The 13,398-nt window shown below is 35.4% G+C and overlaps 1 protein-coding gene across 4 annotated transcripts in view; it reads right to left on the bottom strand.

Moving 5' to 3' along the window:
* Positions 1 to 13,398, bottom strand: part of TAFA5 (TAFA chemokine like family member 5) — a 432,306-nt gene that overhangs the window by 416,991 nt on the left and 1,917 nt on the right. The window lies entirely within an intron of this gene.

The following is a 13,398-nucleotide window of genomic DNA, read 5'->3' as shown; positions in this document are numbered from 1 at the left end:
ATCCTCAGACTCACAACGATCATACTCATCCTAGATCCTGACAACGAATAAATAGGTCTAGAGTGCTAGCACTACAGTACACACACAACATTCAACTCAACGCTGTGTCAAGAGTGAAGGCAAGCTCTTTAAAAAAGCACCTGTCTAAATAAGCTGGTAAAAACTGAATCCAGGAAGGCCAAAAATGATGCTGGAAGCTTGACCAAGGTGCTCTGAAAACCAAACTCTCTGCAATCACTCTGATTTACAAATATGTTTTCTTTGTGCTAATAAAAGCAAAGTATCCCCTCGAGTTTCAAGATTTGCTGGAATTCACCTGCTTTTCAGTCATGGGTTGAGCACGGTGAAGCAGTCACTCATAACTCTGTATTTGCAATGCAAGAGAACTGATTTTATGCAAAAAACGAAGCTCCAAGCGGGACAAAATTCAGAAGCTCATGCTCAGCAACAGAAAACATTCCTCAAGCAATAAAAACCTGTACAAAGTCCGGTTCAAACTTTCAAATGCCTACATTGGTCTGTAAAAGGAACTTTAGTGGAATCGTCATCCCAAGAAAGCCATTAGGTTTGACATTCTTGACAATGAAGTACAAGAAAAAAAAAAAGACAATATTAGCATCATTCTGATACTAATTCCCACAAGAGTAATGGAATAAAATACAAACACAATTTATTCAGATTAATTTACCCTCAAGCTCGTCTCTTGCACAGAAGGAAGAAAGATTCCTATAAATGAATTGAGCTATTTATTCTACAAAAGAGACGGACATGCTTCTTGGCAGTGTTTTATGAACCTGAAAGGTAATAGGGCCCATAAAACTCCTTGACACTTGTTTTTGAGCTTCACAAAATTAGAATGTTTACCTCATACCTGAAGTGTCAAAAAGACTACTTTCTTTTGCCTGATTCATTTACCAGCCAAATATTTTTCTCACAAGAATTTCTGCCATAGAATTTACTCACTTCTCTTTAAAAAATAATAGTTTAATTTATTTGACATAATAAGTTTCTCAAAAAGAAAAATAACAACTGCACTATGCTTGTCCTGAAAAGAAAAAAAAAGCCACAACCACTCTTCTGTGTTATTGAAAACTTACATAGGAAATGCATTTATGTTTAGAAAGATACTGCTAGTGCAAGATCAATATCGTTTATTGAAAATGGAGGCTCATCCTACATAAATCTGCTTTTCATTTGTGAAGAAAGTAGTCAGGCAATGGAGAAAAAAAGAATACTATAAAATGAGGCTTATGCTTATTCTAAGAGCAGTCAGAATCACTCTCTAAAAGGGACGTTCTGGAAAAAAAATCCAGAAGTTGTAGAAGCCCAACATATACACGAACAGTTGCTCACATTTTATCATTATGTATTTAATAGAAAACCAAAAAACATTTTAAGAGTGATACCTAAAAACCCCCTAAGATTTTTTTTTTTAAAGTGTATATTGAATTTAAACACAAGTAAGAAGTACCAATGTAATAATCAGGCTTCAAAAAAGTAGAGTTTGGTAGATATTTTGACAGTGCTTGCATGAATTTCACTTATGGAAGCTATTCTTCCTTTGTTAGCTTCACCGGCTCAGACAGTCATGCAAACCTCCAATGTGTTGTTTCACCATTAGTCATCTTAAATCAGAGTTCAGGAAAAAAAAGTCTTTTCACCATTAATTCTCTTTCATTACGTGCAGTTGATTTAAAAGGAGTCTTTTCAACTGCTTATACACAATAAATCATTCCTCATCTTGTGTACTTAAACCTGTTCAAAATGCTTGTTTTCAGGATATAAACATTATGGTCATTTTCCTGGAATAATATCAACTGATAATATATGCAGCTTTTACATACATCAAGCAACATTTTTTTCTTTCTGTCTGATTACAGTTCCAATAACAGCTCCTTTCAATGTGTGGAAGCTGTGGGGAACTGGGGGTCGGCCTTGTCTCACAGATAACCAGTGATAGGACTAGAGGGAATGGCCTCAAGTTGCACCAGGGGAGGTTTAGGTTGGAAATTAGGTGACATTTCTCCTCATAAAGAGCAGTCAGGCATTGGAACAGGTTGCCCAGGGAAGTGGTAGAGTCACCATCCCTGAGGGTGTTTAAGGAAAGGTTGGACGTGATGCTTAGGGACATGGTTTAGGGGGGTGACAGTGACAGTACGGGGATGGTTGGACCAGATGATCTTGAAAGTCTTTTCCGACCTTAACGATTCTATGATCCTATGTTAGCAAGTGCATTTTTTGTTGCTACTATGGTATTTTATAGAGCTAAGTGTTGTAACGGTCAATAAACCGCCTGGCTGAGATTCCAACAGTGCCAGTATGTCTATGTGTAGCAAGCAATGTGTATTTAGCCCAACATACATTCCAAAAAACATCAGCTTTTCCACTCTCTCAACTAAAGCACTACCAACGCAGGGAACTAATGTTTTGGTGGTTTATAACAGCTTTAATTCCTCAACTAAGAGGGTTCTTGCATTGTGCAAGTATGGAATTGAAAGTTCTTGGTTTCTGTAGGTTCCTCACCAGCAGTAATGTTTCAAACCCAGGGGCCTCTAGGAAAGCTCTGGGAAAGATGCAAGAGAGAAAAGGCTGGACACACAAACCACTACCTAAGCAAGTTCTGAATTCAACTCAAGCTTTCTTTAAATGATTTGCAGCCATAGATATATCTAATGCCCTATAAAACAATAAAGCTATTTATCACACAGTCCCAGAAAGAATGAACTGCTGTTATCAATATTTAAAGTGTTCTCCTATGACATTGCAGGAAAGCCACAGAAGAAAAAAAATATTACATTTATTTACTGATCAAACTATTCCTCAATAAAACAAAATTACTCTTCTCAAACATTTCAGACAAGATCTAAGATAAAATAGCTTCATTTCAAATGGTGCAAAACTAAAATTGATGATTCAAAGTATCATGTGGCTTAATTGTATCTGTATCCATGTGTTTATCCAATCAATCAATCCTGGGATGAAGGTAAGATGAAAAAGCAATCAACATACAAACAAGCTGAAGGCACATTCTTTTTTTTTTTTTAAGGGCAGAATTTTCTCCAACAGTTGTCTGTCACACAGCTTTGATTTGAAAGGCTCACTGTTGATTTTTAAAGAAACATTGTCAAAGTCAGCACATCCAAGATAAAATCTAGGTTCCAGTTCTTTTCAGCATGTCAACAAGCAAAATTAGCAATTTTATTTTCTCTCTTTTTTAAATGCACTTTTTTTTCTTCTAAGGTTTCCATATTTCCTTCCCTGGACGAAAATTCATGGGACTGTCTTTCTTCTTCAGGAAAAAAAAAATAGAATTAAGAGATCTGGGAAATAGTTATGTTTTGCTACATTCAGACGCAATGCTACATCCTAAGTATAAATATGTGCATTTATAGAAATATACATGGTCCCCAAGGAGTCCCAAAAAACCATGAGGAGAATAAAACAAAGCAAAATAACTTAAAATGAATTGAAAGCATACTTTAGAAACACTGCTCTTCAACACAGGTCTGAAGTTTTCATTCCATATGCTTTATATGACCAACGAGATTATTTGAGAGTGAAAGTATATTATTCCCCAAGAGCTCAGTTCTATCATATCTTTTGCTTTAATGTCCTTTTAACATAATTTAGAATGACAGAACAGAAAATAAAATCTAATTTTAGATTTATTATATTCTGTGTGCATTATTAACACTGCCAGTTTACTAAAGTTTAATAAGGTATATACATGCAGAATGATCACAGAGTCTATAATTGGGCTCAGAGAACATGATGCATGTGGAAGAAAAACAACCAAGCCCAATTCTCAAATCTCTGCAGGGCTAGCAGTTGGGAGAAAAAGCCTCTACACATAAATCAAGTTAATTTGTTTGATAAGTCACTAGCAAGCCAACGTGATTCACACAGCTGTATTTGTCAGACCTAGTAATAGACAAAGCACTTCAGAAAGCAGCAAGACAAATAGTTGGGCCAATTCACCTGACCCTAGTTAAGAAAAATAAAGCAAAATTGAAAAACGTAGAAAAATTATTATTGGGACTCTATGCCAACACAGAGCACTAAATTCTAAAAAGAGTTCTCAGGAAGGAAATGGACATCAGTTATTACAAGCAGCAAAAGGAAAAGTGGTGAAATATACCTTATTAGAGTACATTCTCAATAACATAGGAAATATTTTCTTGATTTTTACAATATTGGTCTGTGATGGAGATGACAGATACAGAAGTTTCAGGGGCTTAACTCAAGGTAATTATTTCATTTTTGTTTGCATCTTATAACATAACTTCAAGAGGAAAAGATTACCTTCAGTCTGTGAAATTCAGGATTCTGAAGCACATCCCTTTTGTCTATATAGGGATAAATTATCTGAGAAAACATTAAGCAACAATTCCTAGTGTAACACATGCTCAATATGGTATCAGTCTTATAAAGGCAATGCAATATTTGTGCCAAAGAATATACTGGCTTACCTATATTTTTGTCAAATGTCAAAATGCAAAAAGATGAGGATTAAGTTGTTTCATAGAAATAGCTTTTGAAATGCCACCAACTCAAGCATTATAAATTGTTTTCAAACTAATTCCTTGGAAGTGTCTGAAACACCTCAAATCCATTCATTGTAATTACAAGTGGCAGTTCATGCAACTTGTTATCACCCTGAGTCTGCAGCAACACTTTACAGAACTCTACAAAAGCATGGGAAAAGGAGCCCATGTAACACCATTAACTACTGAAAAGTCTCTTCAGTAAGGCATTCTCAATAAGATTATATTAAAAATAATGACATTTATAGAGAGGATTAAGGTAGGGATATCTAGCTATACATGAAGCAAAACCAGTTTTGCCCTGCTGTTAGACAAAAAAAAGTCCATGAACAAACTACTGTGAAGATATACACCATAGAAAAAGACAAAAAATAGCAAATAGCAAAAAAATACATTCATTGGTTGAGTGATCCCCTCAAAAGAATGAGGTATAGAAGACAACAAAGCTCTTTAGACAAAATTATTTACACTGAAGAATGTAGAATTGGAGGAACCACTTTGGTAGAGCCTAATTGGTTGAGTCACCATCCCTGGAGGTATTTAAAAGATGTTTAGATGTAGAGCTTCGTGATATGGTTTAGTGGAGGACTTGTTAGTGTTAGGTCAGAGGTTGGACTGGGTGATCTTGGAGGTCTCTTCCAACCTAAATGATTCTGTGATTCCATACCAAAGATAATGACATAATGTAAACTTCTTTCATAAATAGCTTTTGGTTCCCAGGTCAGGGGAGAGAAGGAAGAGCAGGAGGAGTTGAGGTGGTGGCACTTCAGTGCTGTGAACTCATACCTGTTCTTACATTCAAGATAAGCACTTCTAATCTTCTTCATCCCTGCAACATATATACACACACACCGTTCATCTCCAAACATTTTCTTAACTAATTAACTCATTTAAACTGCCTGCTAGTGAATCATACTATAAAAGGTTGCAAGGTGCAAAAGCATTTAATATTATTTTCTATGGAACAGGCCTAAAAATGAGAAAAACAGAAGTAGAAGTTTATAAACTTTGGTACACTGAGCTACATTTCACCTAGTTTCCAACTTTGGGAAGAAAGAGTATTTTTAGAGCGCCTAGAATGTGGCAATAAAACTGCAGATTTACAGTAAGACAAAACACATCGCAAAAAAAAATGTTCAGGATACAAGCTGTTTGCAAAGATGTCGTCAGAAAATCCCAGTAATTTATGCCAACTACATCTTTTAAATTTGTAAAAATCCTTTGCTGCAGTAGTTCAGAATCTTGACCTACAGTCTTCATGAATCTTTATCACAAAGCTTTTCTACACTTTTTCTTCAGAAATACTGAGACAGTTGTTTAAGTATTTAAACATTAAGTGTGGGCCCAGAAAATAACAAGCAATATTCTAGAGATTCTGTCATGAAGGACAGGATTTATCCGATAACATGTATGCTAAGATCTGAGCAAGTTGTCTTAGTTTTCGTCAAAAACCTACTGCAGTTTGAGGTAAATTGTGCTATGAAAAGGTATCTAAAACAGGGCACATGACTTGCACTGTAAAAATGTCTGTTTCCATTGACTTTAAAAGGAGACCATGGTAAAGGCAGTTGACTATACTGCAGAAATCTTAGTTAAGGAAAGATCAGTCTTATTCAAAGGAGATCAAATGTGTGTTTGCCATGTCTTTTAACCCAACAGGATCTGAGTTCCAGAACATATCTGTTAGGCTATCAGCTGTAGTTAGAAAAAACAAACAGGAGGACATCCATGGAAATTCTTTAAACGATATCTTAAAAGGATCATTAACCGTGTGTTAGGATCTATAAGGACATGCTAGGTCAAATGCCTTACAGGAGGTAATTTCAGAACTACCACCTTTAAATAACATTCAGAGAGAACAATTTCTAAAGCATTTTAGTTTTATTTTAAATATTGATGTGCTTTTTACTGTGCACGCAAATGCATAAACGCTTCTATACTCTCATCGCAAAGTGAATGTTCAATAAAGTGCTACTGATAGTGTGTACTGAAAGAGCTCTAGAACAGCTTGTGTTATTTTTCATTAAAATAATTTTCAAGATGAACTAATATAGTAATCTGAGCTAAACTCAGCAAATAATTTTATATTTTTATTATTCAAACCTATATCCAGACCTACTTTGGAATATGCTCACTTAAAAAAAAGTCACATTTCCTTTAGGTAATACAAAGGAGAAGTGTATATTCAAGGTTTAGTTTCATATAAAGTACATTTTGATTCAACAAAAAGAGAAAACTGAACCCCTTCAGTAACACCAGAGAATGCTATCAGTAACACATGAACTCTCACAATGTCTGTTATGCTCACATGTAGGTTAGTTTAAGAAGAGATAACAAGAAGTGCCAGAAGTCACTGGTCCCACATGTGAGAAACACTCCGTAGCCAATAATTTAGGCTCAGGGGAGGATCTCAGTGAAGTAGTAATTTATTCGCGATTGCAATGGTGGGCGCCCCACAAGCAAGAGAGCACACCTACTGGTTCCAAAACACAGTTTATATACTTTTTGATGACAGGACCCTCCCCTGTTTCCCCACTGAGTGGGTAATCCAGGTTCACAATCTATCTGATGCTTCACAGACAATGCATGGCCTTCAGTTGCCAGCCTGTTAAATTTCAAATTTCTTTTGACTTTTTTTTTACTGTTTGAAGAGGTAATGTTTCTTCACTTATCTGACTTAACACCGTGATTTTCACCTAATTGTTCTAAGGAGTCTGGTTGTCTGCATTTTACAAGGTTGCTTGCTAAGTTTTCTTATCACTGCAAGCATATCTCAATACTCCATTCCTTACCTTTAAACAATGTAACTCTGCAAAAACAACATTTTGATTCCCACACACAGCATTTCTATATTTCTGCCTACAACTGAACCATTTAAAGCAAAGTGCAGAAGCTTAGCTTAGACTCACTTCTATCGCTTGGCTTAACCGTTCTGCCAAACTTTGCACTAGTGTAGTTAAGTGAAAAAACAAATATTTCACTAAGAGGGATTTAGAGTATTGAAAGTGATGCAGACATTTGGGGTTAACAGTATCTCACGTTGTCAGAGCATCATCTCTTAGAAACCATTTGTCAATATTGGTGTCCTAAGATAATCAGAAAAAAGTTCTAAGAGCAAGGGTAAAAGCCACCATAAGTTACACTGATTAACAAGGACACAATACAAATTCCCTTTTATTTATTGATAGAATTTTGAAACCAAACTTTCTGGTTTTCCCCATACCTGGCAATTTCTAGTTTCTGTAAGAATTAAGGGCCTTTCTCTCCTTGATGACACAGCTTTGTTAGCAAACAGAAACAGTGGATTCTACCCCTATGCTTGAGTAGAGCTCGCCATTGCAGTTCCACTCCGCAGTCAAAAAAAATCAGGAATCAGCCCAACCAACATAACTTGCAGTTTGGGATGTTAACAGTCTCTTTGGCATACTGCTCTGGGCTTTTGTTCAGTCTTTGGTACACAAAACGCAAACAGACCACATCTGTTAACAGTGCTCAGGAATTAACCTCTACACACAATAAACAAGGACTAAAGACAGAGGCAGCCCCTCTTCTGGGCCCTCAAAACACTAAGCTGAACAATGGTGTCATATTTCAAATTGCTACTTTTGGTGACAGGCAAAGACAGAAGGAAGCTTTATTTTGCCAGGTATACAATCCTAACAATAGGATAGGATTCCACCCTATTACCCCATTCTCCTGTTGGAAGAGCAGGAGCTGCCAGTGGTAGAGGGCAAGGGCATCAGTTCGTTGAAAGCACACGTTAACTCGAGCTACAAGAGAGTGAAGCGAAGAATAAGTCATATCAACTTACAGCCTTTAAGGGAATGGTAACCACAAGAAAAATAGCAGAAAAAAGGTCTCTAGGAAGTCGTTGATATTTTCTTCAACAGCAGCACATCATTTGGCAAAATAAATAACATTTTGTTTGAGAGAAGTAACTTTATTGGTGCACTGGGCCACACGCACTTAAAGAAGTGCTGGGAGATGCAAAACATGGAATGATGTTGACTAATAAGCTGTTACTCAGGAAAGAACCCCCAAGATAGGCAAGATACTTTCCTGTTGTCTGAAAGTAATCAAGCGTTTGAAGAAAGGTGTCAAAAGAAACAGACTATCCAAAGTCTAAAATAAGACATAAGCCATGAAGTCTTTAGATCATCACTTGAATGCATAACCCTCCACAATTATACCTGCAGCTCCTGTACTGTAGTCAAAGTCCATTCATTGGCAAATACACACAAGATCTTTGAAATAAACCTCTACAACCAAAAATATCGGAAAATGCACTCTAAGTATGGTTCATATATTTCCGAATTGTCACTACACTATTTGTAGGGCTGACATAAAAGTATAGCTCTCTGAAGATATGGCTTCCCAAAGCTTGTACAATAAGCAGGCTTGCATTACAACTTCCCTTTAAACAGATCAAACTTAACAAATCCTCAGCCCAAGGGCAGAACAATACACCTGGGTCAAATATGAGCCTACACGTGAAAACTTTCTTTTCAGTTTAGCAACAAGGAATGCAGACCAGGAAGATTATGGTTAATCACCGCTATCAAGATTTTTCTATGCTTTTTACACTCTCATCCATAGTTCAGTATCCAAGTGCAGTTTTGAATTACTGACAACATTCAAGGCATAACTTCGATGAGCATGTATTTGGCATGTCAGATGCTAGACTAGTTGTTTCACATAAGAACCTTATGTTTAGAGTATTCACTAAGAAAGCAAGAGACCTAAAATAAATTACATCTGAAAACCAAGATATTTCATACCTCCTGCATCTAGAAAAGAAGAATGAGTGGGAGAATACCCCAGACTAATCTCAGTGAAGGATTCACTAGTTCTTCTTCAGCAGTCACTAAACAAAGAAGGAAAGATCAACAGGGCCCCAAGTGAAAGAATCTCTCTCATATTTGCACACTTGTCCAGAGCAAAGGGGCTCTACTCCATGCTCCAAGTACTGTTTTCATAGTATATCCTCTGAAAAATATAGTATATTGCATAAGGAGAGAGGAAAATAAATCTTGATCTCTCCAACAGCCCTGATGAAGGACATGGAGAATCCTATGCCATACATTTAATTTAAAAATAATCCATTGTTTCTAGTTTCTCTGTTTCCCATTGTACCTACCTGTATACTTGCATGGAAGTAGTAGTTATCATAATTCAAATACACTTGAGAAATTGTAAATATTGATTACTCAGCCTTAAAGGGCTGAATTCAATATTAAAATCAATAAAAATACATTTCTTTTGTTGATGCCAATAACTTTATGTAAAGATCATCTGGGCAGATTACAGCACAACTGGTCAGACAACCTCAATGTCAGTTTGGTACTCACACTGACATATAATGGTGTATTGTAGAGGTCATGAAGATTACAGCAAAGGTTTTAACTTAAAGCTTTCTTTTAATTTTAAGCTTTCTTTAAAAAAAAGCAGAGGATACTATGTAAAGAAACAAAACTTTAATATCTTATTTAATGTCACAAAAGATTAATTTTCATTTCTATACACCAACTAGACTGAAATAAAGTTTGAATTATTACTGTTGCTCTGTATGTCACATTAATTCTGAGTGCAGAGTTTTGGAAAAATACAAGCACAGTAATTCTCGTAGAAAAACTAATAAAACTACAGATCTGTTGTACAGATTTATTAATCTTTTTCATTTGTAAAAAAAAAAAAAGACACCAGAGAAAGTGATCTGAATGATATAGGATCAGTAATAGGAGCTGCAGCCCTTCATTCAGAGGTGACTTATTTGCAGTAGTCTTTGCTTTCTAGACAGCAAGTAATTCCAGAACAGGGTGATGAAAAGGAATTTCTCAAGTGAGCAGTGTCCACTCAACATATAAAAACAGGATTTCAATTTAGGGTGAGATTAATATATTTTTTAATTAGAATTATCTTCATTTTCAACAGTACCAAAGTCTTTCAGATGCTTTTTTTTATTTGTGCTAAGGGCTTGATTTATGAATAGTGTGAAGGAACTTGCACTTTTAATGCACAATTGTATTGGTACATGAAATATTCTGCATCTTGATAATAAAAGAAAAAAATCTAAAAGTTCATTACTTAGCATAAATACTGGGCCTCATATTGCTCTCTTCGAAGCATAACATTTAAAACACAAAGGTGAACTTTCCAAGTACCACTTGGTTTTGATGCTGCCTTTAAAAGTATGACTTTAATAGAACAGCAAAGGCTATAACACCACAGGGGTGTAATGTTCTATTCCTAATGCTTTCAAAACAGTACAAAATATGGAAAGCCAAAAGCTTATAACAGTGACAACTTTAGTAAAGCTGAATCATTTGTTGTTTAAAAAGTCATCATTTACATATAAAAAGGACCTCTGTATTTTCAGCCAAGCTAACTGAATAAATGAACTAAAAATTGATTCTGAATCAACCACATTGTTTGGATTTCTGATGTAGCATAAAGCTGTGATATCACAGAAATTTTCCTTACTTTGGCTGAACTTTCTAACATGGAAAAAAATGTAAAACTAAGTTACAAAAGGAGAAAAAAAAGCAATTCAGTGTACCTTCACAACATTAAGACAGTAACTGAAATAATTCATTTTAGGTACTTCTGTGTGGTCTACTACTGACCATTAAACAAGCATGTCTGGGATCCAAAATTACCACAGCTCCTAACTCTGAATTGCAACTAAAGGTGTTCCCCCTTCTGCTAGAACAGCCTTTCTAGACTGCTTTTACATTTACTGATGCTTCTGGTAAGTAAACCAACTCCTTGGTAGTCACACAAGTGGACTTCATATATAAACATCCTAATTTACTACTTTACATTTGCCTTCCCTTGTTGAGAACCTACCAAATAGAACCACTTTTCTTTAGGAGGAGAGTATTACATTCTATTTATCACTATAGCAACTAACCTAACTGATTTGATGCAGGTTTCTCTTCCACCATAGGATGGAGCCACTATCCCTCAGTATAATCTAAACATTTAAGAAAGAAAAAGTGATTTGATAAAGAACATAATTGTGCTTCAGAAACTGAAGTATAAATTAAAGTCTAATGGACTGTACATATACAGCCAGAACAGGCTTTATAACTATCTGTTTAGCTATCAACTGGAACTCAGTATGGTGTTTACTAGATGCCCCCAGTAATAGGGACAACTATTGAACAAATACATTCCCAGAAACAAAAGCTACACAAAGTAATTAGGGGAAGAAACATTTATATAACTGATTCAGGAACAAGCTTTGTCAGACTAGTACATTAAAAACTAAAATAAGCAAGGTAGCTCAAAAGTTTTATTTATACTGCTATACAAAAAGTTCTGATTTTTTTTTTTTTTGGAGCTACAGGGTTTGATGTAAATATAGTAAAATGATACCATGAGAGATAATCAGGTATGAGGTTCCTGCTATTACTTTAATAATATATTTATTTATTTATTTTTAATAGAAGTGTACTTTATATATGAAATATAAGTCAGTATACTTCCATATACCTGAGTATAAGGTGTATAGAAAAATACAGAACACCTTACCTGGTCAGGTGGTTTTCCTTTACTTTATAAGAAATACTGAAAAGCTGTTACTCTTAAAATGTAACTAGTTGTCATTTCCCACACTCCTACTATGCTTCTTCCTCAAAAAATAAGGCATCTAATGAAATAAAAATTGAATAAGCGCTATGTGATTTTGAAAAGAATTCAAAAAATTTGCAGTACTACTTCACCTAGAAAGAGCTGCACTTTTTTTTTTGATTTTTTAGACATCCTCAGCCGTTCCACAGAGCAAAAAACGTTTTTGCAATTTTTCAGATACTACAGCTAGATGAAACGTTCATGGTGCTTCATTAACATTTGGAATTGCAGTTGTCAAATCAGTGAAACATTATATAAATGGTGGAGTGTTTTGACACTGCATATTTTAAGCTGCATGGTGTTTTTTCAGCCCTATATGGCACGAAGACCGTACTACATGTTTCAGGAACACCAACGATGCTGGCTGAGAGAAGTAATTAGGAACTGGCCATTCAGACACATCAGAAATTGTCTTCATATTAGCAGCTAACATCTACATTGTTCAGCATCAGTAAACAATGCCAAAAATAAAGAACAAGATGTAACAATTCAAATGAACAACTTCACTCCTTAAAACAGGACGTGTCAGACCTCTCATCACTGAATAGAGGTGATCATTAAGGAGTCAGAGTTTACAGTTAACCCCTTCTGAGGCTATGCTTATAGAAGATATGTTCAGAGAAAAATTCTTATCTCATAAAAAGCTTAGGACTCTCCAGAGACTTCTAACACAAATTTAACAAAATATTTTGCATTGCTATCATCCAGCTGAATTCCCTTTACACTTGCATCCTCTGATATGCTTTTACTGAAGCACTTATCTCTCAGTATGAATACAAATTCTTTTAAATCTATGTGTTGTTTAGTATAGCCTCCATATTAACACACTGGATACGGCATTATGTACAAAATTAAATTATTTAGAAATGTGGCCTGTTTGATATGATTTTTAGTTAGAAGTGTAATGCAAAATGTGTTAAATTACAAAAAGTAATTACGAAATATGCTATTCCTTTTGGAATAAGCCTCTTTCACTGTTGTCAGTACAAGTCCCTGTAACATGTAAAGAAGTGAATTACAGGTTTTCTTGGGCAATTACAATCTTGTAATTCAGAAAAAGAAAAAAAAAAAAGAATTGGAGAATATGATACAGTTGGAGGCAATGGAGTAGAGGGTTAAGAAATGCAGCAGGCATGCTCCTGAAAACCAGAATTCATTTCCTAGTCATTACAACCGCCACCTATTACAGCCCAACAAGACAAGCCTAGTGCAAAGTCTTTTA

Source organism: Anser anser (genome assembly GCF_964211835.1).
Source record: "Anser anser genome assembly, chromosome: 1".
NCBI classification, from domain to species: domain Eukaryota; kingdom Metazoa; phylum Chordata; class Aves; order Anseriformes; family Anatidae; genus Anser; species Anser anser.
The sequence above is the reverse complement of the archived record's forward strand: the minus strand, read 5'-3'. Positions and strand labels throughout refer to the sequence as shown.